The sequence below is a fragment of the Ascaphus truei genome, chromosome 2 (assembly GCF_040206685.1).
Source record: "Ascaphus truei isolate aAscTru1 chromosome 2, aAscTru1.hap1, whole genome shotgun sequence".
NCBI classification, from domain to species: Eukaryota; Metazoa; Chordata; class Amphibia; order Anura; family Ascaphidae; genus Ascaphus; species Ascaphus truei.
In genome coordinates, this window is record NC_134484.1 from 57,198,406 (window position 1) to 57,224,331 (window position 25,926).

Genomic DNA, 25,926 nt, shown 5'->3' on the forward strand with positions numbered 1-25,926 from the left:
AAGGAGAAAAACAAATAGTGTAATTGGCTTCCTTAGAAAGATTCAAATTACAATAGCTGCTTGCGTGTATTTATAAAGGGTGCTAGGAACTGTATGAGTCACAGACAGAGGACCAAATCCACAAAACTCAGGGCTCATAATGTCATGTTATCAAAGTCAGTGACAGACGTTATGTTTCCTGAGGTTAACGTGAAGAAACAAAATGCAACAAAGTGCAAATGGTCAGCGCAGTGATAAAGGGCATATGATGGTGCCTTCTATAAGTGAATATATCATAAAAACTTTAAATAAAGTGCAATGTGTAATCATATAGTGACTTAAAAATGAAAATATTAAATAAGGATTGCAGCTCTAAACCCTGTAAATGGATGGTCTGTTGAATTCACTTCAAACGTTGATTTCCTCAAAGTATAGGGGAGCGCAGATTCAATATGAAATGAGAGATAAATGGAACATAGTGCAAATAAAGTCTAAAATTGTGAAGTGTATTAAACACTAGGTCAAATGGAGACTCACGTGGTGTCAATCAAAATTAGGCGTTTCAGAGATCAGTGGCAGTGAGCTTGACTCTGGTGTGTGACGCAGAAACTTCAATCAGATATGGTGGTGTGGGATGTCACTCATGGAATTTTACCAATCACGGTAAAGAGGGAAAAAGCATCCATAGCGTAATCCAGTATAAAAATATATTTATAAAAACAATAAAATGAACACTTACACAGTGTCATAAGAATACAGACACATAAAATGTTCCACGGATGTGAGAGCTCGCACTAAAGACCCTCTCACCATCAGGACATTCACCTGCAGCCCCACAGACGATTGATTCGGGCAGTGTGGAGCTGAGACAGAGAGGTCGGTGACGGAGGAAGCGGGGAGTAACCATACCTGATGACATCAACATTTTATGTGTCTGTATTCTTCTGACACTGTGTAAGTGTTCATTTTATTGTTTCTATAAATATATTTTTATACTGGATTACGCTATGGATGCTTTTTCCCTCTTTACCGTGATTGGTAAAATTCCATGAGTGACATCCCACACCACCATATCTGATTGAAGTTTTTGCGTCACACACCAGAGTCAAGCTCACTGCCACTGATCTCTGAAACGCCTAATTTTGATTGATGTGAGCCTCCATTTGACCTAGTGTTTAATACACTTCACCATTTTAGACTTTATTTGCACTATGTTCCATTTATCTCTCATTTCATATTGAATCTGTGCTCCCCTATACCCTGAGGTTAACGCCAATCCACAAGGTAATAATACAAGGTAATAATATGTAAAAGTTATCTCATTAGAATAGGCTTAACAGCACATTAAATTAGCACTGCCTTGCGTTAGCTTTACATGACTCGCCTTACACCTGTCTTGCCTAAAGGTGGCGTTAGCTCCGTCCAGACCCTGAAATATGGGTTTTCAGAGAGAGTCTCTCCAAAACTTATATATCAGGGTCCCCTTAGGTTACTTAGCTATAACCTAAGTAATGCATCGTTAAATCCCTGCGTTAACTATAATGAAGCTCTGTGGATGGGCTTTGTTACAAGCAACACCTCATATCATTAGCACTATTGTAACACAAGGGCTAATTGCAGCTGAAAACGGCACTTAACACTGCGTTACTCAGCTTTGACGTTAACGCTTTAAGATGATAACGGAGCTTTGTGAATCTGGCCAACAGTGAGATACTTCGTAGGTTGTGGACCAATATTAAAATAAAGATACTTTCAAGACTGCAGAGTAGAGATGGGCAAATTTTATTTGCGGATGTGGATCTGCCGCAGATCGGGCGATTCCTTTGGTCAGCGGATTTCCGTGAATCAGGCTCAAAAAGGGCGATTCGTCTATCCGGATATTTTTTTTAATCACTGAAAATCCAATCCGCGGATTCCGCAATCCGTTGGAGGATTCTAAGAGTACAAGCCACGGATTCCGCAATCCATTGGAGGATTCTAAGGCTAAGGCCCCGGTAACTCCGCTGCAACGCGCGCCCGTGAGATTGGCGGCGCGTGCAGCCGATTACCTGGTCTGCAGGGAGCTGCAGGAAGAGAGACCGGGGGGGGCATGGCGGGGGAGTGACGGAGGCGCGGCCATGACGTCACCCGGCAGGTTCGCCCTCATTGGCTGAACCGCCGGGGGGCGTGCCGTATCGCTCGATGCGAGTCCTGCTCTCAATTCTATTGAGAGCAGGAGCAGCTCTCGCCTCAGAGCTGCGGCCCACCCTCGCAGCGGGCCCGGCGCCATTGAGGGGAGGGCTCTCGTCCGTGCAGCGGACGCTGTAGTAGGCAGCGGGGTCCCAGCCCTAAGAGTACAATCCGCGGATTTCCGCAATCCGAGGAGGATTATAAAAGAAATATCCACGGATTCTGCAACCGCTGGAGGATTTTCAAAAAGCCTCTACTGCAGAGGTCTCTTGATCAGACATATTTGTATCTTGTGAGATTAATATATATATCGCTTTGCGTCGTCGGGAACACTGACTTCGTGCATATCAGCTACTTATGGTTATCTTTTTGACTAAAGATAACACCGTGATTTATTTGGAAACAAAAATCAGAGCGAAGTTGGCAGTTAACCTGGCTTTCGGAGTGACAAACAGTCTTATCACCAAGAGACTTCTGATAAAGGTTGTGAAAAGCATCCAAACCTTTTCTTTACCATGGAAATGTTAAACGTTTCAAGTGATTATTTAACCAATTTTATACTTGATTTTGTGTTTCTAAAGCTGCCAGTCATCCCATTTAACCTATTAAATATGTCACAGTTCTTCGTTCCCTATCGTGCTAGACAGGACTGACCCTTTACTAACAGATCTGCAATGGGTAGATCATGACAACGAGAAGCTGTTCCGCTTTTGTAAACAGAACACAAAAAAACGGGGGAAAGCACAGAAAGTCTAGTTTTTAAATGCAGATATCTTATCATTAACCCATGGCTGTCAGAACTTGGGACTTCCATGCATTGCGTTGTAGTTCCTTTGTGGCGAAGGCAGGGTTAATCAAAATGGGAAAAGAAGCTAAATTGAAGTGACGAAGTGAAAAGGATTCTTACACATATCAAAAAGAAAAGAAAAAGAAGAGAGGGTAAAGCTCATAGTGAAGGCTGTTAAACAGTTAAAAAGGTTTTTTTTTGTCTTATTAAAAACCAGTCTTCACTATGAGCTTTGCGCTCTCCTTTTCTTTTCTTCTAGCATTTATTGGACCTGCGGGTTGGATCCTCAGAATAGAGCAGCATCCTTGTGCATGGACTTCTGTGTGCTGGATGTTACCAAGATATGTATATATGATCTGTGGGTTATATACTGTGAATTTGTGTATTACAATCTGTACTTATAATTGTGTTACATTTTTTTTTACCCACATTTGGCATGAGTGCTTAGCTGATTTAAGTTTATTATCAACCTGATAAGGGGCATGGTAACCCTGATTTTAAGTCTTTTAGTGATTGAGTAATTTAGATATCAGCATTTGGAATTCATTTTTACATATCAAAATGTCGGAAGAAGTATTTTGGGCTTTGAATTCCTTAATAACCCAATCACAAGTCTTGCAGCAAATAAAATGTTAGCCTCACTCTGTGATCAGAGACCAATGAGAAAACCATTATTCAAAAGTTGGATTTGCTGTAAAAGATCACTGGAATTTGCGTGTTGACACTGAATTTAAGATCTCCTTGATGCTATGACGTCTGGAAGACCTTCTCACAGCTTTGAATAGCGGGGTATATGACGATAGACTGACTGTTTGAAATTTAAACACACTTGGCTCAAAAATAAAAAAAAATAACTATATTCATGAACACAGTGCGATCATATTTTGTTTTGAGTTTTTTTTTATTTGAAAAGAATAACAAAGTCGCAATGTTCACAAATATGTGAAATTTGAGCCCACAAAGAAGGAGTTAACTTTACTGGGATCCGCCTAAAGACCTCATGGCCAAGACTCATAAAGCGGTCTCTTAGGAGAGCTACTTTCAGGAGGAGTGAAAAAGACGAGGTATGTACTCCTTTTTTTTTTATAAATGTGTTATGAAAGAGAAATAACATTTATAGATAATTATGATCTGTTGGTTACCAAACACTTCCTTTCCCCAGTAAAGCATTCCTTTGGTCCAAGTAGTGTGGCAGCCATGTGACTTTATGCACCCCCCAAAAAATGTCTGTATAACAGTTGCATCTTTAATGTAGTTAATAGTATCTGTTAATAATTCATTCTTACACCTTGTGCAATTTTAAAAGGACCAAGAAACAAATATGAGGGTTCCACCAAGTCGCATCAACTACGGATTCTGAATGGATAACTGTCAGATAACCCAATAAGGACACACCAACTGAACTGATACACTTGGAATTTAACCTCTAATTTGGGACATTACAAAACATACTTACTACAGTATTCCCATCCCTGCTAAATCAAAATATGTTATCATTGTCATAATGTCATCTAATGTTATGTTGCTTTCCTATATCCTTTGTAATTGTTATTGAGTGAACACCTAAAATCAACAATAAAATATTACACACAAAAAATTGGGCACTATCTTTGTGTTAAAATGTTCTAGTGTCATGTTTATGTTTTCAAATAAATATTTACATTTAGTAACAATATTAACATCTACGTAAGGCTGCGTCCACGCTGCCGCTGAGCGCGCTTGGCGCGTTTACTTCAGTGAATGTAAAACTGCAAGGCCCGCTCACGCGACGTGCACGGACACGTATGCTCTCCCAAGCTCGGCACTTGGTTAGACAGATAAAATTAATTTTGAAGCGTGCTCATCAGCACTCAATGCACACAGCCACACACAGCCACACACAGAAATAGCCCTGATCCACCCAATGACACGCCCCCTGCTCACGCTTGCAAAATTATGCAGGACAGCCTGCGCTCATGCTTGGAGAGTTGGTGACGTCACCACTCTCTAGCATGAGCGCGCTCAGCGGCAGTGTGGCCGCAGCCTAATACTATAATAAACTTTATATGGAGAAGAGTCCTTTAAAAAAAAAAAGTGAATAAAAAGGGTACAGGAGCTGAAGGAGGGGCTCAGTGAGTAAAGACCCTAACTTTGTAAACAAGGACTTGAGCTTGAGGGACGCTGGTTCGATTCCTCAAATCAGCTCCTTGTGACCTTGGGCAAGTCACTTTATCTCCCTGTGCCTCAGGCACCAAATACATAGATTGTAAACTCATCTGGGCAAGAAGTATCTGTAACAATCCTACGTGCTGCGTACCGCGCACTATACTGTAATTGTGAAGCGCTTTGAGTCATATTGGGAGAAAAGCGATATATGAAAAATAAAAACTTATTGTTAAAATACTATGCACTGGTTTCTTCCTTTATCTTTTAAGCTAACATTTGATTGATAATCTTGAAGGCTTTAATGTTGTTGTTTTTTAAATGACACCCATTTCTTCTCCAGTATGGGATGAGAACAGTGCTTTTTAATGCGTTGATGTTTTATGTGTCATTTTTTTCCACCCCCATTTTTTTATTTGAATACTCCTTGCTTTGTATTTTAATACTCAGGCTTTGGGCCTGAATTTGTCAGTGACAATGATGTGTTATGTTTGTTCTAAGTAAAGGTAATTACTTAATATGTGAAAATGTAAAATTATATTTTTCAAGGAAACCATAGCGTGTGATCAGACTGAAACCGAACGCTGGAACCAACATTTGTACAGTATAAGTACTTTGAAATGATGGAAATATAGTAGTTAAAGGTGAGATACAGTGAAACATACATTTGGATTTACACTAAATTGTATGCAGTGTACAATTTTTACCTCCATGTTAAATATAGTATGCCTTGCACAGAAACATTTCAAATCATTCCCTTGCTGTTAAAAAAGTAACAATCTACAAATACAGCGCGTTTGAATCTTTCATTCATTACATGTTACACGTATATTGTACATTTATCTATTTTAGGTGACAGATGAGAATCCGCGCTATGAAGATCTGATGGGATTTTAGCTCAGGGTAGGTTTTTAAGAAGAGAATGCTGTCTTTGTAAGGGAGCATTGCTTAGATATTGTTTGAAGTAAGTTAATATTTTTGTTATATATACTGTAGATATATATAGGCATACCCCACATTAACGTACGCAATGGGACCGGAGCATGTATGTAAAGCGAAAATGTACTTAAAGTGAAGCACTACCTTTTCCCCACTTATTGATGCATGTACTGTACTGTAAACGTCACATACGTACATAACTGATGGAAATAACGCATTTGTAACAGGCTCTATAGTCTCCCCCCGCTTGCGCACTGCTTCGGTACAGGTAGGGAGCCGGTATTGCTGTTCAGGACGTGCTGACAGGCGCATGTGTGAGCTGCCGTTTGCCTATTGAGCGAGATGTACTTACTCGCGAGTGTACTTAAAGTGAGTGTACTTAAACCGGGGTATGCCTGTATAAAACATTTAATATATTGACAGTTATTCAGTTAATTCCCGTGCATAGTCTTTCCTTTTATGACTGTTTCATTCTATTCATTCATTGTCCTTTTTTTTTTTTTTTTAGGCTGTGGTTTCATTCGGAGAGAATGCTACTTGTGCGTCAGCTCTCCACATATGTCAATTACACCTCAAACCAAATGTCAAAGACAAAAAACGGCAGTTATCGTTTTTTTTTTTTAAAGGAAATAAATACATGCTATTAATTAATGAAACAGCAACAGTAGAATTTCTCTGAATGTGATATTTAGGAACATATAAATGCATCAGTAAAGTATGGTATTGTGGGTGTTTCATATTCCAGACTTAAAGGAGGTAGGTTGGGGCTATGATTTTTCACTTTTGAGAATTGTGCAGATACATTTTCACGTGTGTGCCTCATCTCAATCAGTGCTATGGGCAGCCTTCTGTGCCAAAGATAGCACATGCGCAACTTTCCTTGTAGCAAATGGTTACACTAGTGTAGTTGCTCAATAACATATGGACAACGTTTTTATGTCACCTGTACATCATCAGCTCCTTATCCTGAAAAACAAAGGAATGTCATCTGGACAATACATTGTGTCATACAACCAGCAGTTGTGTTTCTCCATTTGAAGGACCATCGGTTGAATTAAATACTTTAACAAACAAGAAAACATCAACGTCCATCTCATTTTTCTAGGTTCCTTTTTATTGTGAATAGTGTACCTTACTTTCAATGTATGTAAGTTGTGTTGTTTTAATGTTATTTTTTGATGATAACTTTTTATTTCTTAGTGCTTTATTTTTTAGTGCTTTTCTCCCAATGAGACTCAAAGCGCTTCACAATTATAGTACGCGGTACACAACACATAGGAATTTTTACTGACACGGTTATATAGCTTCTCCATTTTGGCTTTATTTTTGTTAAATAAATCATAACACAGTGTCATGTGTTGTTGTTCATCTGAGGTTGTATTTACCTAATTTTTAGATATGCTAAGGAACAAATGTTTGTTATGTCCTAATATGTAAAACCATAGAATTCAAAGAGGGTGTACTTTCTTTTTCACACAACTGTATGTTATTACCTGTATACTCCAATAAACATTATGTTCTGTAGTATCTTTGCATATATATTTGTACTTCCTACCGGTCTCATAGCTCAGTGACTGTAATTGTGACTTTAATGGTATAGTGCAATATACAGAGTATTCATAGACTGTTAACATACAGTTGCCACTGTTTCTTTTTTACAACCCAGTGACTAACTTTAAAGCACAGATTTCTCAGGGACAGTAAATACACAATTGTAGCCATGCATGTAAAATGGTCTGCAGTTGTCTCGCAGTAATCATGGAGGTTTGCCCTCACACCCTGGTGAGGTGCCCTATGGATGGATGGGAGCGGCTACATGCTCTGAGTCCACAGTTAGTGACATCAGAGCTGTGACAGTTCCTGAAGTATATAAGGCACAGCATTGCCCAAAGTTAGTGTGTGTTGGAGGGAGAGCGGTAGAGAGAGTTAAAGGAATAAGTCTATGTTGAGACTTGGGAAATGAAGGGCCCACTAGTGCAGTAACTAGTGGCCCGCTTTTACATTAAGCCTGACAAGGCCACACTGTGTCCAGGGACCTGGCACAGGGTGATCTCCCTGCGGGGAGAGGGGATCCCACTCCATTGGGAGGGCGTACCTTTTCAAGGGACAGTACGGCGAGATGTGCGGCTGAGCTGATCGCTGCAAGGGGGCAGTTTGCTACATCAACAGTAAAGATGCCCTGTTCACAGACAACCCTACTGTGTGAGTGTGAAGTTACTCTCCAGTGGCAGTCACCACCAAGAAGGAGTTCCTCATCAGGACCCTCTCCCTGCGGACGCATAGATCCTGATGAGGTGGAGGCGCTGCACGTGATATAGGTAGGACTCGCACACATTACCTCAGCTGCCTGTCTGGGTTGACCATCCCCGAATACCATCATGCGGGAGACTCAGGAGTCCTGTTGCCTACAGGTGCACCACCAGACACGACCATGTAATCGGGTCTGGTTAGACCACAGGGGCCAATATGAGATTGGGTGGGTCACACCAGAGGGAATACCCGTTACACAATGATCACTATTTTCTCATTTACAGAGTAGTGCTTTCTGGGACTGTACAACAACGAGAAGAAATCTAATTGCAGCAATTGTTTCCCCTCCCTCCCCCTCCCCCTGACAATCCTTGGCATGCAGAAGGTTACTCAGTGGATGGGCCTTAGGGCAATGTGGACTCCTTGGGCCCCGCACTCCCTCCTCTCGTCAGCGCCGGGATCCAACTTCCACACGGCCGGAAAGGGGATCTGGAGGAGGGAGCGTGGGGGAGTGGGAGTAGGGAGCACGTCCACCCCCCCATCCTGCTCCACCTTCCCCCTCCAGTTGGAAGGATCCTGGCACTGACACGAGGTAGAGGAAGAAGCACGGGGACCCCCGACCGGCAGAGAGAGGTAGGTGTGGTGGTAGGGGGTGGTGTGTTTGCACTCTGTGAGGGTTGATACCATTTCTGGAGTGGGCCGCCTCCTGTAGCATCACATTGCCATTGTGACCGACGTCAAATGATGCATGGCAACATGATGTCATATTACGTCATAACGCCACGACGCTGCTGGAGGAAGGATGATCGGCAAGGTAAGTCCCTTAACTTTTTTTTTTTTTTTTTTTACAGGGGGGTGGGGGAGGGCCACTGCCAGTGTGCCGCTTTGTCCCCTCAAAGCCTCAGGCTGCGGCCCCAGTGCCTTGCGTGCGCTGTGCATACAAGCACCGCCCCTATGTGGGTGGGGCTGGGCCCAGTACACACCTTCGCGCGGAAGGTGCAGCTGTGCCGTACTACAACATTTTCCTAAAGACGGAAATTGAGATCACAGTCTGCGACGGAGGCGTGGCCACGCCTCGCCGGCGGTTCAGCCAATGAGGGCGAACCAGCCGCGTGAAGTCATGGCCACACCCCTGGAAACCACCAGCCACGCCCCCCTCTGTCGCATTAGTGCAGTCTTCTCCCAGAGCGCGGTCATGCGCTGTGCAAGCGTCGCTCCCCCGCGCTACAGTGCTGACTGGGACCACAACCTATAGACAGCCCTGCATTCAGGCTAGATCTGTAAATGTGCAGTTGCCACTGTTTTCTAATTTTACTTTTATGATAGTCTACAAGGAAACAAATTGACACTTTTTGTAGTGTAGTTGAACGTCTGTGGATTTTTAACAGTGAACCCATTTACCACTGCATCCTCTAAGAATCTACATGCCTGTCCATTATATAGGGTGTTCCAACATGTAACAAAAGTATGTGTTAATAGAATAATCGAAAAAGATTTCTTGAGACTTCATCAGGATTCTTCTAAGGCCTGGGACATGGTGATATGAAGAGCGCTGGGCAGCGCTGACGCTCATGCTCTCCTGCTCAAGCAGGAGATTTTTCGTGTCCCTGCATGAGCGTCAGCGAGCGCGCTTGTGTGCCGGGTGGGAGCCGGGCTGGAGGCGGGGCTAGGGCACCAAGTCACGGCGCCGACGTCACGGACTGCCATTGGCTTCTGGCAGTCACGTGACCGGCCCTGCGCTTCCCTCAGCGGGAAAAGTAAAATTGATCTGTCGGCTGAAATTCCACACGCCTCCGCACGCCTGCGGAAGCGCCGTCTAAAGCCGCGCTGATAGGGATAATGTTTCCCCTCAGCGTGCCTCAACACGGTCTTTTGGACCATGTCCGAGGCCTAAGGATGGTCCCTCTAGAGACCAAAGTGTCAGGTCAGGATTCCAATATGTAGTCTGTTTTTTGTCTCTAATACATCTTTGGACTTTTTGATTACTCTCTTGTGCTAGCCATGTTATAGTCTTCTTGGGCTATACTAGAATTTGTCACTTCCTTTACCACGTGCTTCGATCATTAGTAGTATGACTTTACAAGAATAAGAGGCATACTAAAATGACCCTAATGTGTCAAGGATTAAAATAAAGCTTGAAGGTTATATGTAAAAATAATTTGTTTATAGAATAATAACCTATTAGACACTAAAATGGCAAAGAACATGGTTATATGTAGTAACATTATTCCTGTGTAACCTCATGGCTAAAGGACACATTAATACTGACTGCATGTGGTGTGAAAATAATTCCTCTATTTTACATTGAACCAAATAACAAAATGACCTGTGTGGGGCCATTGGGTTTTTACTTGTAAAATGAAGAGATAGTTTCTTCCAGCAACCAGTTTGTCTTACAGCCTGCACATTTCAAACTAAACCTTCTGTAATACCTCCCAAAGTGTACTTCATGCCATTTGCACCTGTTTCTCTGAAAAGATTGTCTTGCAAAACTAACTTTGTATGTGCTAGAAATGTTATAGATTTCGGTAATTTGGTGTCACGCCTACCTGCTGATGGGCTTCACATCATTTCTGAAAGAGGCTTCGAATAATTTAGCTATCTAATGATCGGCAGCTTGAGAGGAAACGTGTACTAGGTTACAAAAGGGAACAATACATTGATTAGCATACATATATATATATATATATATATATATATATATATATATATATATATATATATATTTTCTAACTATAGCTACATTTCTTGTTGACCTAAATAAAATGCAAACACGTAAAATATATATATTATATATATAAATATATATATATATATATATAAAAATATATATATATATATATATATATATATATTTTACATGTTTGCATTTTATTTAGGTCAACAAGAAATGTAGCTATAGTTAGAAAATAATTATAATTTGACAAATGTATTATTATTGGTTTGTTTCATATGTATCTGAAGTTATATTCAATTGTGTTAACAGTTTTGCCAATGGTTTTCTGAGATGATACATTCTCCTTTTTGTGTGTTTGGATTTTCCATTGATTGATGCATACTATTTAAATCATTTGTATGTGAATTACACACGGAATATAACCTGCAAAGCTAACTTACTATCACCTATATGCAATGCACGGAGTTCCTGAATTGTACAGGCACAGGCAAGGTGTCTATTCTCTGGGAATAACCCCTGATGGATAGTAAATTCTTGTAATGATTAGAATGATAATACACATAGTTACAACCTTCCTGGCCAAATTCCAAGGACAATAAAGCTTAAAATACTCTGGAGAGTCAGCTCATATAACATGGTTATTGATCTCGTGATTGTACATGTGGTTGCTTGTAAGTACCTATAGAGTAATCTCATGTAACACCCAAATGTCATCTGTCTCTGCCTAATAATCTAGCACTTAGGTTCAGATAATATACATCGTGGGTTTGATGTGTGCAGGTTAAGAGGTCCCGATTTTCCCGGGCTATAAATGACTCCACAAACCTGTGCACTGATTTGTCTAGAACTAACTCTAAGACAATATGCCCTGGCAGTTATGTTTTACAAAGGCAAAGTTTGCAGTGCTGTCTACGACCATTCCTAATGTCAACATCAATTGCAAGCCCATAATGAAAGTCTTCTATTACTTTTAATTGTTTGATAAAAACATGACTGATAAACCTAGAAACGTTTTAAAATAAATAATCTGCAAAACAATAGCCTAGTATTAAAGTATATGTGCAATATAAAACAATAGCCTAGTATTAAAGTATATGTGCAATATAAGGATACTTTCTAAATTGCTTCTTATGCGGTTTCAATGGATATTAGTAATCATATTTAGTGTTAATGCTTATTAAAAGTCAAAACGTCCGCCTCACTAATTTAAACTTTATGATATAGTAATTAATGTGGCTAAACAAAGATCTGGAGCGGCCATTCTCAATAAACCATTTTATAAAGAAATGATAACAAAGTGTTAGATTTTTTTTTTAACCCGATTCACTAAAAAGAAAATCTACACATGTTGAAATAGGAGAAATATGGCCAAATAGCCTTATTCAGCCCCATGTGGACACAACTATTACTACATTTTAATAGTTTATTTTTCCTCTTTGCAAGTTTTACTTACATGGTGTGTTTATTGAGAAGAGAGATAACATTTCATATTCCAACTATATGATTTTTTTTGTTTATGTAAGAAATACATGTGAAGATTTGAAGTAAATCTGTCTTACACCTTTTATTTTCTAAATCGTATTCTACAGTATATATGAAAGTATACCTTACATGTTGTTAAACCTTTTGTAAGTGCATGTTAAATATGTTTTGCAAATAACATCTAATTCTTCAGCTGTTATTACGAACAAGACATACATACCTGTGTTAGAAACGATATTTTCTGGAGAACAATAAAGCTTGCTCTCCTTAAATATACCAGCCCCTCATAAAATGCACAAGCAAAATGGTTTAAACATTTAAAGTCTTGTAAATTTTTGAGTAAGTTAAACATTTAGATTATAAAGTGGCTTTATTTTGAAGTTGCTCCAGCCGATGTTTTGTAGAATGTTAAACTTTTCAGCATGAATTTGATTGCAATGCTTAAAAGTGACCTGCCAGTCGGTGCCAACAAAGGGGGTACTGTGTCTTTAATTAAATGTGGAACTACTTAAAGTTCTGGCTAGACAGTGCAGGGTGATAGTTGTGTTTCTGCGTTACCACACAGCTTAAGTATGGTATTGTGAACTAGAGAAGTGAATAGAGATCTAACTCAAATTGTGTGAATTGTCCCATCACAATAACCTAAGCTGGTTTTAATTGATCTCATACCACATTGAGCGACTGGCTTACCCACAGAAGCACGAGATGAATCCGTTCTTTGGTTAACATTTGATTGCCAGCAAAAAAGCCTCAATATTTATAGGGAGCCCATTCAATAGTTATTTTATGCTGTCAACATTTCCATTTGGACTTAAGCAAATCCTGTTTGTTTTTTGTTTTGTAGGAAGGTCTAACTCAATTGATTGGGACCACAACCCCTTCTTTTAATGGGAATATTCATACGGGCAAAGTGCTCACTCTCATGTTGTTAACATTTTTACCTAGAGAAGACATTTTAAAATTATATATTTTTTTCTAGACGTAACATAATGAGCAATTATTTTTTATTTATTTTTATTTATAAAAATGTTTTACCAGGAAGTAATACACTGAGAGATACCTCTCGTTTTCAAGTATGTCCTGGGCATAGAGTTATAGAAAATACATGGTTACAATAAAAGAACAGGGGTTATACAGTCACTTCACAGACATTTCATGGACAGATAAAGTAGGAAAATTGGGTACAGGGGATAAAGGGCTTGTGAGTTTATGATAGAAATAGAGCAGCTTTAACGTCAACTAACATCAGCGAACGGCAGCAAAAGGCTCACGCCCTTTGGCTGCGCCAAAGGCTGTGCGCCTTTGGGGCAACGCAGATGTACGCTGGAGTGAACAAAAGATCTTTCCTTTGTGTCCCCATGGCTCATTAACATTCCAGTGGGTGGGGTTGCCGATTCAACAAAGATCAAGCACATGTTAACCCTTAGCATGCTGGTCCTGTGCAGAGGGGAGAAGTTCTTGGGGGGGCCCCATCAGGCTGTGCGCCTTTGGGGCAACGCAGATGTAATTATGGGGGAATAGAGAGAGAAGAAAGAAGGATAGAAAGAAGGAACCACTAATATAAAACTAAAACACTCAATACTTCAAATACTTAGTCATTTTAGTTAGAAAGAATGTGTTGAGGAGGAGGCCCCAAACACTAAGGCTATTTGTGTTGTCATGGAAACCACCAATACAAGATCCCAGCCAAGGAGATGGATATCTTCAAAACGCCCACAGTAACCTGTGTACTCTGTGTCAGATGCATATAAACAGGCAGGAAAGACACTGAGAATTAAAAAATAGAGAACATTAGTCATTTCATAGCATTTTAATTTACAGGCATACCCCGCATTAACGTAGGCAATGTGACCTGAGCATGTATGTAAAGTGAAAATGTACTTAAAGTGAAGCACTACCTTTTCCCCACTTATTGATGCATGTACTGTACTGCAATCGTGATATACGGGCATAACTGATGTAAATAACGCATTTGTAACAGGCTCTATAGTCTCCTCGCTTGCGCACAGCTTCGGTACAGGTAGGGAGCCGGTATTTCTGTTCAGGACGTGCTGACAGGCGCATGCGCGAGCTGCCGTTTGTCTATTGGGCGATATGTCCTTACTCGCGAGTGTACTTAGTGAGTGGCCTTAAACCTGGGTATGCCTGTATATGCACATTTTTATTACGTGGAACTGTTTTTAATCCTGTGATGCATAAATGCTGCAAGTAAAGCATTTCACTTTTTTTTCAATAGTTGCATATATTCTGTTTAAATCAAGTCTTGCAGGATGTGATGCTAACTCTAGGTCAAGAATAAGATCTTGTTATCCACAAACTTTCCAGTTCACAGACATCCCGTCTCTAGATTTGTGACTTCTCTATCTATCTATCTATCTATCTATCTATCTATCTATCTATCTATCTATCTATCTATCTATCTATCTATCTATCTATCTATCTATCTAATATATTGTGAATCCTTCACACTTTGCTCATTAAGTTTCCAGCTGCAATCAAATTCTTTTTGATGGTTTTGACACTGTAGCTCACTAATAATCACACATTAATAACAGAGATATTATGTTTAAGAAAAACATTTTGTCATGTTCTATTAATACATACTGTCACATTAAAGTTAAAATATGTATTAACAGTATTTAATATTAATAAAGCTTTAATTTACCCATAGGTACACACACACACACACACATATATATATAGCCAGGTCCGCCGTTTCCCACCCCCCCCCCACCCACTTGCCTCCGCTGAGCGCAGGGACCCCCGCTGCGCAGTGGGATGTACCGGTGGGGTGATCGCATCGCCGGCGGTTCCCATAGCAGGGCGCCGCCATCTTGCGCATAGCCACACATGCGCAGGAGTTGCCGCGGCCATGGATGATGTCGGCCATGCGCGGGACAAGCGCGAAGTGAGGCCAATAAGATAAAGGCTCTGAGCAGGGACTACAAGTCCCATGAGCCTTAGTAACGGTCACCTGACCATGCCAGCCAATAGGGCTCTAAGGTTGTACTGAGAAGGGAAGTAGGACGCTGACAGTGGAGCATGAGTGTCAGTAGGTGCCAGGAGAGGATAGGAGAAGTAGGTGCAGGTGCAGAGAGGCAAGTAGCCTCTGCACTAGGCCAGGAAACCCCCTAGGACCCAGCTAGGCCCTGAGTCAGTACTTAGCTTGTGGCTGCTATAGGGAAAGACCCTAGGATGGGGACCCTGCCCCTTTAGTACTGAAGGAAGAGTGAGGGACACAGCGGAACTGAATACACAGGTGAGAGGTCTGGGACCAGGCCTACTTAGTGGCGAGAGAGATTGTCTTCAGGGTGGGACCACCCTAAGGGACGACAGTCCCAGCAGAGTCCAGGATGTCACGGAGGAGATCGTGGATCGGCGGATCCTTTGTGAAGATATCTGCGAGCCCGGGTGCTAGAGCGCCCTGCAGGTATCGTTAATAAGTGCACCAACATAGTGGCAGCGTTGACCACAAGACAGGGTGGGAAGGGTTGTACTGTGGACACGGTGTGGGATACACGATGGTGGGGTACGCCTTGCATGGTGCGTGGGCAGTTGTACTCTTAGACATAATAGAGTATAGCGCATTAAGAGTTAAGAGTTATCTATGTAAAGTAAAATTAATTTCATTTTACAAGTGTGTGTGTTCATTGTGATTGGGTCCTGTGAGGAGTTCCTCCCACTCCGTTGGGATCCCTCACAGGGGGAGGTGCTGCACCGTATTGTAAGTAAATCACCCCAGGCTCTCCGTGGTGGAGGCTTTGGCTCCTGGGAGCCAACAGGTAAAAGGGCAGCACAGGTAGCTTTCTGTGTTCAGGGAGAACAGGGCTACATATATACAGTTAGGTCCGTAAATAATTGGACACTGACACAATTTTCATAATTTGGGCTCTGTACGCCATCACAATGGATTTGAAATGAAACAACCGAGATGCAATAGAAGTGCAGACTTTCAGCTTTAATTCAAGGGGTTGAACAAAAATATCGTATGAAACGTTTAGGAAGTGCAACCATTTTCATACACAGTCCCCTTATTTCAGGGGCTCAAATGTAATTGGACAAAATTAACACAATCATAAATAAAATGTTAATTTTTAATACTTTGTCGAGAATCCTTTGCAGGCAATGACTGCTTGAAGTCTGGAAACCATGGACATCACCAAACGCTGGGTTTCCTCCTTTGTGATGCTTTTACTGCAGCTGTCTTCAGTTGTTGTTTGTTCGTGGGTCTTTCTGCCTTAAGTTTTGTCTTCAGAAAGTGAGATCAGGTGATTGACTTGGCCATTACAGAATCCATGGGGAGATTAAAACCAGGGGAGACACCAATTTCATAGGGGAGGATGTTCCACTTATGATTACACAGTACAACAGATGTAGTAATCAAATTCAAAAAATTATTCGTAATCATTGGAATATCCTCCAAATGGATGGGAGTCTGAAAAAATATGTGGAAAAGGGTCCCCGCTTTGTATACCGCAAGGCAAAAACTATTGCCACTTACATCTCACCAAGCTATGTTGCGTCTACACCTCCCCCCATCAGGAAATTTATAACTAAGGGATCATACAGATGTGGGAAATGTAAGATTTGCCGGTTTATGACACCCTCAAAACATTTTAGAGGTTGTAGATCCAATCAGGATTTTCCAATTAAGTCATTTATTAATTGCGACACCCAGTATGTGATCTATTTATTGACGTGTGGGTGTGGAATCAACTACGTAGGAAGAACAATCAGACCTTTAAAGAATAGAATACTTGAGCATATTGGGTTAATCAAAAAAGGTGATACATCTCACCCTGTCTCGAATCATTTTGTACAATGCCCCAAAGGGAACATTAATAGGCTAAAAGTTCAAGGAATTGAAAAAATCTTTACTAAAGAAAGAGGAGGTGACATGCTGAACCTTTTAGACCGCAGGGAGGCATATTGGATATTTATGCTTCAGACAAGAACTCCCTGTGGTCTAAATATAGAATGGAACCTGTCTCATTTTTTGCATAAATAAAAAATAACAAATATTAACAGCACTATCCTCCCAGTACTATATTGTCCTTCTAATATGAGACATCCCTTAAGGATCTCGCCCGTTACCTTTCAACATCTTGAGAGCCCTTTAGAATCCATCAATCACATAGTATGAGTTAAAACATAAAATTATAGCACCCTCAGCTGTCAATGTGTAATTATACAGTTTCACCGATATGAATTAAGGATGACAATAAGAATCTGTATAAAGTATATTACATTTGTTGTTCCTCAGCCTTGGGGACATTAAGGACAAGACATACTTATAAGTCTTGTTAAATGTCTCTATTGTTTTTATATATATTTTGTATTTTTGATTTGTATCTTGGATATATATATGTTTTTGAACTTAGCTTCAAGGTGCATTTTGTATCATGCTAGTAGTAATTTTGTTTGTTTTAATAGAGTGTTATATGTACCACATTGTATGTTTTGTTTAATATGGGATCAGTATGGATAAAGCCCATCATCTATGACAGGTAGACCTGAGAATTAGATCTTGTTTTTATATCCCTGTCATACACAAAATTAGTTGTTCTTTGTTAATCCTAGCCTGTATGCTCCATGACTACCTCTAGTGTGAGCGCGGGGGGACCCGTTGTGATTGGTGTATTGTCGTTGGTTCACCACTCTCATTGGTGGGCCAGCGACATGCACCGGCCTATGGGAGGCCCGCGATGACGTCACTACTGGCAGGAGCGGAGACACTGACTAGAGAAGTCTTGCCAGCCTCACGCTCCGATGTGAGCATGCGCGGTCAGACACAGGGGGCGGTACTTACCCACAATCCCTCGGCTTGGTGGTGCGGCGCCTCAGGTGACGTCACGCGCATGCGCACTAGGTGGCGGCGGCGATTTTGCACAGACTTTTGAAATTTACCAATTATGAAGCAGGTACATAAGGGGCCTTATCCAAACACATCCCATACTCCTTGATAAAGGACCCCCAGGTCCGAAACGCGTAGGAGGTTCCTGTTTGTTCCCCAAGGGGGTTGCCTGTCCTCCTGCATGCACAATAAAGAATAGCAGTTTTATCCTACACCTGGCTCCCTGGCTGTGCGCCATTCATCTTTCTTTTGCCTTCACCTGGACTGTGGATTCCTTCATGGCTGGCACGCCTGCACTACACCCCTGGAGATGACGTGAGTGGGTTTCTTTATGGGTTTAGACTGTCATGGTTAAGTTGGACAACTGTCATTATGCTTACAAAAGTCTATATTGTACCCACCCACTCCCACTGGTATCTCCAGGGTTTTGATTTATAGCTTTGATGGATTTCATCTGGGTTGAGCACCCTAAAATAATTTTTTCTACCTATCCAATCCCCCCACAACTGGGGTAGCTCACTACAGTTGATTCCTTTATCTACAATCAAGTTTATTACATGAGCAGGTGTATGGAATGAACTTTTATCGATTATATCAAGAAGTGCATGGACATCCTCCTGTGTCTGTAAAAGCTTATTCATATTCAGTGGAATATCCACGCTGTTTGTGTTGTTATGGCTGAGATGGAGGAAAATGAGGCAGTTGAAGAGGAACCTACAATGTATGCTTTAAACTGTTGGGATGACTCAATCAGTAAGAAAAGGGCACAACAAGTGTTTGAACGAGTAGTGGATGTTGACACTAAGGACATTTCAGATTTAAAAACACACTTCCAAAGACTGGAGAGACTTTTGATTTTGAACATCAGAGCATGGTGGGATATCATTTCCATGGAAAATTATATATCTAACAAAAGGATCCCAAGGGGTTTACGTGTAAAGAAGGTCCCAACATTTGGGTTTTCTACCCCCCAGTTTGAACAACAATGGGTGGCCACACTAGACCAGTGCAGTTTCAAACTAATGGAGCTCATCATTGAACAAAAAGTTAACGAGAGGAAAAGTTTGCAAACACAAATCAAAGAACTCCAATCACAATTACAAAGATTTAAAAAGTTGGAAGGTTTCAGAAACTATGATAGAATACTAGCAGAGACCGTATTAAAAGCTGAGGAAGATATCACTGCAAAAAAACAGGTCAAATATGATAGGGACCGCACCGACTACGAGAAGAAGCAAGTATATAGCTGGCAGCGGGTTAACCCTATCAGAGACAGGGGGAATCAGGGCCCTCAGAAAAATTATCAGCAAAAAGAAAGGGTTATGCGGTCTACCCCGCGAAAATCAATACTCAAATCAAAAAATACTGATCAAACAAGTGGGGATTCTGATTTCTCAGATGTAGATAACCTTTCGCATTCAGTATCTTTTTTCCAGTCTGATAAAACAGGATACCACTCGGATGGCCCTGTGGAAACCTCCAGGAAACCAGGCGCGGACCATACAAAAAGTTATCATGATAGCGGAATGGAACAACAATCCTCCTCCAGACATCTACAACAGCAAAAAAACTTCCCTCTCTTCCAGAAAAACCAAAAAGAGCCAGAAGAGGAAAAAAGAAGAGAGGGCGGCAGGTGGCCGGCCAAAAGGAAGAAGTAAGTTCTGATCAAGAAACAGATGTTATAAATATCTCTGGGGAGGAACTAACCACCGCAGAAGTGTCACTCTTACAAAAGGGACTTAAATATGCACCAACTATGGACTTTGACCTGTTTAACACCGCCATAGATGTCCACAAATTTGTGAGAAAGTTATCTTTAAAGTCATTTTTCCACAAACGTTCCCAATTTGTGGGTACCACAGAGGACAGGTCTTTGGACATTATGGAGGATGTTGAGTTGCCTGGAGTACCATCCTCACCACACCTTCAAGAAGACCCTGAACCACATATAGGCGAACTAGTGGTCCCGACTCCCTCTTTTAGAGGGGCTTGCGATCTTCAAGATATACTGGACCTTGAAGAATTATTATATGATAACGATGTTGTATCTGAACAAAATATTATTCCAGAGTTCAGTAATTGGAGGTCTACCCTCAAAAAGGGTTCTATATTTGATCCACAATTCGCTAAAGGTCCTTTTTTAACGACATTCGAGAATTTGGTCATTAGGGACCTGCGTATCTTAGCGGAGGGTTACTCCCTACATAATATGGGTAAACATAATCTCAATTATAAAGAGAAGCAGGCATTATTGTCATTACAGAAAAACTCCAAAATTGTCATAAAAAACGCCGACAAGGGAGGAGCGGTGGTAGTGCAGAGTAGGGCTGGCTACCTTAAGGAAGCCTTTCGGCAACTTGGGGACGCCACTACCTACTCTGCACTACCAGATGATCCTACAGAGAGATTTTTGAGGTCATACAAAGATTTGATAGAAGCGGGGGAAATTACTCAGGTATTAAACAAAGCGGAAGTTGCATTTCTGTGGAATCCAAACCCAATCATACCAGTTTTTTACCATCTCCCAAAGGTCCACAAGACATTGGTCGACCCCCCGGGGAGGCCAATCATTTCGTCTGTTGGATCTTTGGGAGATGGTTTATCAAAATACATCGATCAATTTCTACAGCCTTTCGTAAAACATTTACCTTCATTTCTGTTGGATTCAGGGGACCTCATTAGAAAATTGAAAAATGTGAATTGGAGCCCACAATCAATTTGGGTAACCATGGACGTTACGTCCCTCTACTCAATAATTAGACACGATCAGGGGGTGGCAGCTGTTGAGCACTTTATCGGAGGTCCAGATAGCAATCACTTTCACACAGCATTTATTTTGGATGCTATTAAATACTTATTGACACATAATTATTTTTTATTTGATCGCACATTTTATTTACAACAGAGGGGTACGGCAATGGGCACGAGTTTTGCACCGGTGTATGCGAATCTATTTATGGGGTGGTGGGAATCACTGTTTATCTTTTCAAGCACAAATCCTTTCCGTAAGCACATCACATTTTATAGAAGGTTTATTGATGACCTGATTATGATTTGGGAGGGTGATTTAGACACTTTGCACAATTTTTTTGATTATATTAATACTAATGATTTAAATTTAGTCTTCACTCATATCCACAACACGCAACACATTGACTATCTGGACCTCCGATTGTCTATTGACATCAAAGGCCAAATACAAACAGAGACATACCGAAAACCTAATGCAAGAAATATGCTATTAAGAGCAGACAGCTGTCATCCACCTGCCGTCATCAGAGGTATCCCCAAGGGCCAGTTCCTCAGACTGAGGAGAAATTGCTCCACTGAGGAGGCCTTTTCTCGTCAGTCTGGGGAGCTGCACCACCGTTTCCATCAGCGAGGTTACAACACAGAGCATCTTACCCAAATCCAAAAAGAAGTTGCACTAACCAATAGAGAGGATTTACTAAAAACTAGAAAAAAGTACCTACCAATCCATGGGGAGATTAAAACCAGGGGAGACACCAATTTCATAGGGGAGGATGTTCCACTTATGATTACACAGTACAACAGATGTAGTAATCAAATTCAAAAAATTATTCATAATCATTGGAATATCCTCCAAATGGATGGGAGTCTGAAAAAATATGTGGAAAAGGGTCCCCGCTTTGTATACCGCAAGGCAAAAACTATTGCCACTTACATCTCACCAAGCTATGTTGCGTCTACACCTCCCCCCATCAGGAAATTTATAACTAAGGGATCATACAGATGTGGGAAATGTAAGATTTGCTGGTTTATGACACCCTCAAAACATTTTAGAGGTTGTAGATCCAATCAGGATTTTCCAATTAAGTCATTTATTAATTGCGACACCCAGTATGTGATCTATTTATTGACGTGTGGGTGTGGAATCAACTACGTAGGAAGAACAATCAGACCTTTAAAGAATAGAATACTTGAGCATATTGGGTTAATCAAAAAAGGTGATACATCTCACCCTGTCTCGAATCATTTTGTACAATGCCCCAAAGGGAACATTAATAGGCTAAAAGTTCAAGGAATTGAAAAAATCTTTACTAAAGAAAGAGGAGGTGACATGCTGAACCTTTTAGACCGCAGGGAGGCATATTGGATATTTATGCTTCAGACAAGAACTCCCTGTGGTCTAAATATAGAATGGAACCTGTCTCATTTTTTGCATAAATAAAAAATAACAAATATTAACAGCACTATCCTCCCAGTACTATATTGTCCTTCTAATATGAGACATCCCTTAAGGATCTCGCCCGTTACCTTTCAACATCTTGAGAGCCCTTTAGAATCCATCAATCACATAGTATGAGTTAAAACATAAAATTATAGCACCCTCAGCTGTCAATGTGTAATTATACAGTTTCACCGATATGAATTAAGGATGACAATAAGAATCTGTATAAAGTATATTACATTTGTTGTTCCTCAGCCTTGGGGACATTAAGGACAAGACATACTTATAAGTCTTGTTAAATGTCTCTATTGTTTTTATATATATTTTGTATTTTTGATTTGTATCTTGGATATATATATGTTTTTGAACTTAGCTTCAAGGTGCATTTTGTATCATGCTAGTAGTAATTTTGTTTGTTTTAATAGAGTGTTATATGTACCACATTGTATGTTTTGTTTAATATGGGATCAGTATGGATAAAGCCCATCATCTATGACAGGTAGACCTGAGAATTAGATCTTGTTTTTATATCCCTGTCATACACAAAATTAGTTGTTCTTTGTTAATCCTAGCCTGTATGCTCCATGACTACCTCTAGTGTGAGCGCGGGGGGACCCGTTGTGATTGGTGTATTGTCGTTGGTTCACCACTCTCATTGGTGGGCCAGCGACATGCACCGGCCTATGGGAGGCCCGCGATGACGTCACTACTGGCAGGAGCGGAGACACTGACTAGAGAAGTCTTGCCAGCCTCACGCTCCGATGTGAGCATGCGCGGTCAGACACAGGGGGCGGTACTTACCCACAATCCCTCGGCTTGGTGGTGCGGCGCCTCAGGTGACGTCACGCGCATGCGCACTAGGTGGCGGCGGCGATTTTGCACAGACTTTTGAAATTTACCAATTATGAAGCAGGTACATAAGGGGCCTTATCCAAACACATCCCATACTCCTTGATAAAGGACCCCCAGGTCCGAAACGCGTAGGAGGTTCCTGTTTGTTCCCCAAGGGGGTTGCCTGTCCTCCTGCATGCACAATAAAGAATAGCAGTTTTATCCTACACCTGGCTCCCTGGCTGTGCGCCATTCATCTTTCTTTTGCCTTCACCTGGACTGTGGATTCCTTCATGGCTGGCACGCCTGCACTACACCCCTGGAGATGACGTGAGTGGGTTTCTTTATGGGTTTAGACTGTCATGGTTAAGTTGGACAACTGTCATTATGCTTACAAAAGTCTATATTGTACCCACCCACTCCCACTGGTATCTCCAGGGTTTTGATTTATAGCTTTGATGGATTTCATCTGGGTTGAGCACCCTAAAATAATTTTTTCTACCATTACAGAATATTCCACTTCTTTGCCTTAAACTCCTGGGTTGCTTTCACAGTATGTTTTGGGTCATTGTCCATCTGTAAAGTGAAGCGCTGTCCAATCAACTTCGCTGAATTCATCCGTCTGCTTCTGTCTTCTGTCACATCATCAATAAACACTAGTGACCCAGTGTCATTGTAAGCCATGCATGCCCATGCCATCACACTGCCTCCACCGTGTTTTACAGATGATGTGGTATGCTTCGGATCATGAGCCATTCCAAGCCTCCTCCATACAATTTTTTTCCCATCATTCTGGTACAGGTTGATCTTAGTTTCATCTGTCCAAGGAATGCTGTTCCAGAACTCGGCTGGCTTTTTCAGATATTGTTTGGCAAAGTCTAATCTGGCCTTTCTTTTCTTATGAATAGTTTGCACCTTGTGGTGAACCCTCTGTATTTGCTCTCATGAAGTCTTCTCTTTATGGTAGACTTGGATAATGATATGGCTACCTCCTGGAGAGTGTTCTATACTTGCATGGATGTTGTGAAGGGGTTTTTCTATACCATGGAAAGGATCCTACGATCATCCACCACTGTCTTCCGTGGACGTCCAGGCCTTTTTGTGTTGCAGAATGTTACGCCGGTGCTGCCCGGAGACCAGACCCGTCCCCTGTGCTGAAGGAGTTAGTAAGGATACATGCACCCTCAGCAAAGGGAGCGTGTCCGGAGTGTGGAGTAAAGTGTTGCCAGGCCTGAGATAGGTAACGTAGACAATACTTGCCGGTACCGGGTATTGGAGTAGAATCGTGGAAGCCTTGCCGAGGTCAGGGAGCGGAGAGAAAAGAGTCGGGGTCCAAACCATGATCGAGGGGTGCCAGAGAGTACGAAGTCCGAGGAGTGCCGAGGTTGAGAGCCAAAGAGGGTAGTCGTACGAGCCGTGTCCGGAATAGCACATTAGCTCCATACAGTAAGTATGTGGAGCGATGAGTGAGGGCTCAGGGATGCCTGATAAGGTAGGAGAGACCAATCAGGGGTGAGGGGCGGAACAGGAGGACTGCAGAAAGCTACTCAGGATAGGTGCATCTGAAGGTGCACAGGTAATCACTAAAGACCTCAGGAAGTGTCGGTGCGGTGTAGGGGGGCGGAGACTGCCAGTAGGAGTGGAGGATTAGGAACGGGTGCAGGCACGTGCCCTGTAAGCAAGGAGTGCACGCGAGCCGCGCCAGAGGGAGGAGCGCGTGCGCGTGTGGGACGGAAGGACCGTCTCTCCCACCGAGGAGAAGGAGGAGCGGCCGAGGGAGGCGGGACCGAGGTGACGGCCGAGCTGATGGCCCGCGGGGGTGACTGCAGGTAGGAGGAAGTTCCACTGCGCGCCCTGGGTGGTCCGAGGGTTGCGCTGACGGTGCAGAGGCACCGAGATCCTAACACAGCGCTCACCAGTGTGTTTTTATTTCTCAGAATGTACCAACCAGTTGATTTGGCCACTCCTAATGTTCCTGCTATCTCTCTGATGGATTTTCTTTTTTTTTTGCAGCCTAAGGATGCCCTGTTTCACTTGCATTGAGAGCTCCTTTGACCGCATGTTGTGGGTTCACAGCAACAGCTTCCAAATGCGAATGCCACACCTAGAATCAACTCCAGACTTTTTACCTGCTTAATTGATGATGAAATAACGAAGGAATAGCCCACACCTGTCCATGAAACAGCTTTTGAGTAAATTGTCCAATTACTTTTGGTCCCTTGAAAAAGAGGGGGCTACATATTAAAGATATGTAATTCCTAAACCCTTCCTCCATTTTGGATGTGAATACCCTCAAATTAAAGCTGATAGACTTCACTTTAAGCCCATGTTCATTATTTAATTGTAACTTGAATTTATTTTGGTACACAGCCGAAATAACAAAACTTGTATCAGTGTCCAATTATTTCCCGACCTAACTGTATATATAGTGTGTGTGTGTGTGTGTAGTTGTACCTATGGGTAAATTAAAGCTTTGTTAATATTAAATACTGTTAATACATAAAGTTAAGATAATGTGACAGTATGTATTAATAGAACAAGACAAAATGTAACATATATATCACCTTTTCCCCCACCATAAGTGAGATCATATAGCTACAGGTGTATTCTGGTGCGGTGCATAC

At 41.6% G+C, this 25,926-nt stretch overlaps 1 protein-coding gene across 2 annotated transcripts in view; it reads left to right on the top strand.

Moving 5' to 3' along the window:
- Positions 1-25,926, top strand: part of RSPO2 (R-spondin 2) — a 192,493-nt gene that overhangs the window by 2,181 nt on the left and 164,386 nt on the right. The window lies entirely within an intron of this gene.